Here is a 6,000-nt window from a genome sequence, read left to right as displayed (position 1 = left end):
GGATCTACATTACAGGGTTGTTGTGAAGAATGGGCAACACAGAGAGTTAGCTAATACATTAAGGAAAAACAGTGTGATTTGCCTTTCTCATCTAACTATATGTAATGGTTGAGGAAATTCTGTATCTGCAGAAGTGTGCAGGCTCACAAAAGCTTATTTCTTGAATAAAACCTTTGTTGATCTTAAAGGTACCACTGGACTCAAACTTTGTTCTGGCACTTCAAATCAACATGGCTACCCAACAAGAGCCAAAGGGGGAGAAAAAAAATCTGGAACCAGAACCATAAAAACCCAACTGGAAACAGTTAGGACTTTAATAGGTTGAGTGTCTATATAACGTCAGTTAATTACAAATGTGGCTTAAAAATATAAAGAACTAAAAAAATACATATGCAGACCACAGGCTATTGCAAGAACAGTGTAACATGCACTATATAAATCAACTATAGACCTGACGTGTTTTGGCCTGTGTAGGGCCTTCTTCAGAGGTCTGATTATGATACACACTCATTCATCTTTACACAGCTTTGCTATATAAATAAAAGGGTAAGGGCTAGGTGGATGGAGAGTGGGCGGGTCCTATCAGAGGCATAGCCCCACCCAGCCTAGCCAGGGGCAATCTGGCAGTTATTGCTGCCAGTCTGCCCCTGACCACCGTCGGGAGAGGAGGTAAGTGTGCCTCCGGGGGGAGGGGGGGAAGAGTTCCTTCAGGCCCTCCTCCCTTGGCCACAAAGGCCTGGATGCATCTCCCGCCCCTGACTGTCACGTTCACTTCGCCTCAGACAGCTGACAGACCTGGTAGATGGCTGGTGAGTGTGCTCCCCCCCTCCCTTCAGGCCTGCTGTGAAGGAGACTCTGACAATCCCTGACTGAAGCAAGGGATGTATTTCTTAGAGCAATGCAGAGGAGACTGTGGGCATACTTATGCTTTCCTTTTGGGGGGGGGACCTTTCCCCTTCTGCCTAACAGTTGGCTGACAGGGAGGTCACAGAAAAGCCCTATACAGTACTGCTTTGGATGGCCTCGATTCTGGAGGGAAGATGCACCTAAGTCATGTGTATTTCTTTTTCACAACTCTCTGCAGATTTGAGGCCTATTGCACAGGGTTGTTGTGCAGATGAAGATGGATGTTGTTGTGGAGATTCCTTTGCCCCATGTTTCATCTGCACAACAACCCTGTGCAGTAGGCCTCAAGTGTTTCAACTTCACAACAACCTGCGTGGGAGGCCTTAAATGTTTCTTCTCCACAGCAACCCTGTCCAAACTCCAAAGCAGCCCTTTCTGCCTGGGGAGCTGATCTTTATAGTCTGCAGATGAGCTGCAATTCCAGGAGCTCTCCAGGCCTCACCTGGAGGTTGGCTACCCCTGGTTTGGAAATATTACTGGAGGTTTGGAGGTGGGAATTCAAAATGGTACAATGCCTCAGGGTCCACCCTGCAAAGAGCCCATTTTTTTCTTGCAGAGCTGGTCATTATAATCTAGAGATGAGCAGTGAAACCAGAGATGATGGCAAAGGCTTACAGATTGAGGTTGGGGTGGCGTGGTGTGGGTGTGTCCCTCCTGGGCTATGGGCCTTGGTCAGCCCTTACCAGCAACTGTTTATATTTTGGGGCACAGACAGGCAAACAGTCAGACCAGCATTGGTCCTGAGAGTCTGGAAAGTCAGACCAGCATTGGTCCTGAGAGTCTGGAAGATGTAAATAAAGAATATTTACAGCCTGAAACTGTAAAAGGTGAAGACACAGGAACTGAAGTGACTTTCCTCAAGCTTGGCCTGGTAAATACAAAACAGTACTTGTCAGGAAGGTCCTACAAAATCAAAGGCATAAGTGGTCCGAAATTTCAAGTGGAGTTGGCTTTACAGGAAAGTAGACAGAGGGCATTTGTGCACCCATTAAATGTAGTGCAAAGCTTACCTAATGCAGTCGCTATATTCTGGCCCCTCCATATGACATCACCAACATCCAGCGTCTGGGCAGTAACCAGCTCCCTACATCCTCCATTTTAAAGTGCGACTTCGGGAATCAAATAAAGTGGATTCACCAACCTATTTAGCGCTAGCTACCGGAAAGCAACCAGCAGAGGGAAGGTATGGCGCTTCTTGACATCCATCTCTCCACATCCATGCCCTCATCTGTCACCAAACCACCACAACTCCCACCCACACACACAAACATATTCAACCTCATGCCCTTGCAGACTGGAAAACCCCTCCCCTTCCTTTTCCCAATGCCAATCTCTCTCTATCTTAATCATTCTCTTCCTCTCTCCCTCTTTCTTTGCTATTTTCCCCCATCCCTCCCTGCTACAGCCCATTGTATCAGTTACAACAGGCTTTAATTCTAGTCTTATACATAAAATGTGATTCATACTTCTGACAACATACTGAAGGTTCCAAAGACTCCTATTGGTGGAATCTCCCCTCCCCCAGGGCCAATTGCTGTTCTTGCTCAGGATTCTGCACCCCCCTTCAGGCCTGCTGTGAAGGGAGCCTCTAACAGTCACTGACTGAGGGGAGGGACACGTTTCCTAGGGCGATGCAGGGGAGTCTGCAGGGAAGTATCAAAGGGAGGTATCAAAGGTCTCATGATCCCATAAGGGATGGCATTCAAAAATCACTATACATCCATGATTCTATGCATAGGCATTTCAATTGAGAAGTATGAATTTAAAAAAATTAGCGGGCATCGTGAGACCTTTAAAACATGGAGAAAGTGGATTGGTTGCCTGGATTGATTGACAAGAGGAAGCAAGTCGTGTACAAGGCGTGTTGCTCTCTTCCGCCATTTCCAGCAGTATATGTGGAGGGTAAGATGTGTGAAAAGAAGGCAGACAAAGGCAGGACAGCAAAAAAGTGAGGAGGGGCTGGAAGGTGTGATATGATCTGGCATTACCCCAAAAAACAGCGTAACGCTGTTTTTACAGTGTGGAAATTGCCTGAGACTTTAGGGGGAACCAGGTGATCCACTTTTTATTAGGCAACAATTTGGCTAGTTGCTAGCAATAGGCCTCAGGCTTCAGAAGGGCACACATCACCAGCCAAGCAACAGATGGTGTCTGTGGCTGCGTGCATGCTTTTTGAAGGGGAGCACGTGAGGGTGGGGAGAGTTTTTGCCTTATATCTCCACAGTTATGATTGTTCATTTAGTCTGAGGAAGAGCGCATGCACTTGAAAGCTCATGCCTTGAATAAATCGTTGTTGGTCTTAAAAGGTGCTATTCGGCTCTATTTTTGTGTGCTTTCAGACCAACACAGCTACCCACTTGAATCTACCCATTTATATAAGGTGTTTAGCTCATAATTGCAGTACTGTACTCTCATTTATGAGTCACAATAACAAATGTCACTCCCTTTTGCTTTCTTTACCATATTTCTGCTCCCCCCATTTTCATTAATTATTTTTTCCTGAAATATTACTGATGCATAGATTAACTAGTTGTTAATCTGCTGTTGCTCACTTATTTCTCCCACCCAGAGGAAAGGGATTGTGGAGGCCAACTGCTACGTTTGGAGAACGTTTTTCTCCTGCCATTATCTAGACTGCTCCTTATTGCATTCTCCTGCCTTGCCTTAGACTTTGTCTCAATATAAGACACCCCTCCCAGACTTTTCTGCAGTTAATTGTGTTTTTTTCATTTTGAGCTGGTTCTAAAAGTGAGCTTTTTTTTACATCATGATTACACATCTTTGATTAAACAAACCTGTGAACACAACAGAATGGCCAGCAGCACAAAAAACAGTTTTGCATCTGCATGTGCATTACAAGGCTGACCTTGGGTGACATCACAATGCACTCACCCGCAGTGCTCAGATGTGTATGTGGAATCTCATTGGAGAATATAGCCCTACTGGCCGTGATGTGGATGTACCCTGATAATCCCATTAGCTCAAGAAGGTTGAACAGCAGTCACTGGGAAGCCCAGAGAGGTCCTCCTCTTGATTGGTTCTTGTTTCACAAAGAATTCAGGTGCTCATTCTGTTTCTAGCACTGTGGCTGCTTTCTCCTTATGCCTCCCAAAGTAGCTGCCTTTGTGGGCCAGCCCCGCCCCCTAGTTCATGTTATTGCTCTCCTTTGTGAATTTGTCTCATCCTTCTGGTGAACTCATTTATGCATTTGTCCAAAGTTTGTTAAACTTGGTGGCTGAATGACGTTGACATGCAATCCTTACTTCTTTGGTACTGCTGTTTGTTGTTGTTGTTGTTTTGGTTTGCCTTGGGTTTTAAGGTGTTTATCCATAGGCAGATGCATTTTATGACTGACAGGCGCCATCTTGACTCAGAAGTTTCTTTTTTTTAAATCAGCAGATGCCTTATAAAAATACTACCTTGTTTACCCAATAGGAAGACAACCCTGAAAGTAAAATGCCCTCTAAATGATAAGCAAAAAATGTTTTTCATTACTGACATATTTGTTACTTGTATGCAAACATAAGACAACCCCCTTGTTTTTTTCAAGGCATACCTGGAGAAAACCTAGCCTTTTAAAAAAGAAATATAGTACGAACTTGTGCCCAGGCACTGACTGCACCATTCACACAACAGTGCTGCATTCCAGAGTCTTTTTGCTGTCCATGTGGCTCAGGAACTACAAACTTGATACAAAGCAAGATTCTGGAGTCCTATTTATCATATATTATGGATAGCGTAGAAGGCAATTTGACATCTATTTGACAGATGGCAAAATGTTGACCTCATCACAAGTTGTGAAAATATTCAAAGCTCTGGTTTAGATCTCAATGTACTGTTTCCACAGATGGAACAATTTCCACTTACAGAGTGTGATTCTCATTTCCCCCTCCTTCCAAAGCCCAATCACCCCTGAAATTCTGTTTCTGGGGTCCCCTGCCTCCAGGGGCAGTACTGGGGGCATTTTGGGCTATAGCAAGAGAGGGAGGTGAGAAAGTCATACTCTGCCAGTGGAAATAGTTCCATCTGTAGAAACACTCTGTTGGACCCAAGCATTTATTTATACATTTGATTGAATACAAGCTTGATTGAAACATGCTTGACCTGTGTAACTCCTTGCTATGTGAGCCACTCTTTTTCTGGACATATATGTTTTAAAGTCACTCTGATGCAGCCCAACATGGAACAAAGGGTTCAAACATTACAGAAGGAAAATATCACCTTCTGATACAGCTCCATGGACAGTAATGGAGGAAGGGACTGTAGGGCCAACAAAGCAGATACCTTAACCAAACTACTGTTTGGACACTGAGCTCAGTCCATCTAGACCATGCAGCCTTTAGATCCAGTATCTTGACTGTTTCAACTCCTTTACAGCTCTGGCCAAACGACATTGTCTAAGGCAGGCTTTCTCAACCAGGGTTTCATGAAACCCTAAGCTTTCTTAATGGCACTGGAAGGGTTTCACAAATGGAGTGGAACAGGAGTTTGAAGGGTGTGAACCCTGTAGAGAAGGGGTAGTCAACCTGTGGTTCTCCAGATGTTCATGGACTACAAGTCCCATGAGCCCCTGCCAGCATTTCCTTCATGGGAATTGTAGTCCATGGACATCTGGAGGATCAGAGGTTGACTACCCCTGCTGTAGAGATCTGTGGGGTCTTCCATAAGGCAAACAGGATGGGGTCTAGGTAAAAGTCCCAATCCATGAGCCAGTTATACACTGTCTTCCTTAGCATGGCCTTCAGCATCTGGTTGGTCTGCTCTACCAAGCCATTTGTCTGGGGATGATGGATAGAGGTGAATAGCTGGCCAATATCCAGGACCTGGAAGACTTGTTGCAGTAGTGATGCCATGAAGGGTGACCCTCAGTCTGCCAAACCTTTCAGGGAAGGCCCACCTGAGCAAAGAATATCAATGCCCAGGCTCCCCTGGCACTCTTCAAATTGGGGAGTGGAATTTTCTGGGTAATGGGTGGCATAATCCATCTGGACCAAAATATAAGGGGGCCCATACCTGGTATGTGGCAAAGGCCCGATGAAGTCCATAGCTACCCATTTGAACAGGGTCTGCCTGATGGGTAGGGGTACAAGAGGT

Source organism: Paroedura picta, chromosome 3 (assembly GCF_049243985.1).
Source record: "Paroedura picta isolate Pp20150507F chromosome 3, Ppicta_v3.0, whole genome shotgun sequence".
Taxonomy (NCBI): domain Eukaryota; kingdom Metazoa; phylum Chordata; class Lepidosauria; order Squamata; family Gekkonidae; genus Paroedura; species Paroedura picta.
This window is presented reverse-complemented; position numbering follows the sequence as displayed.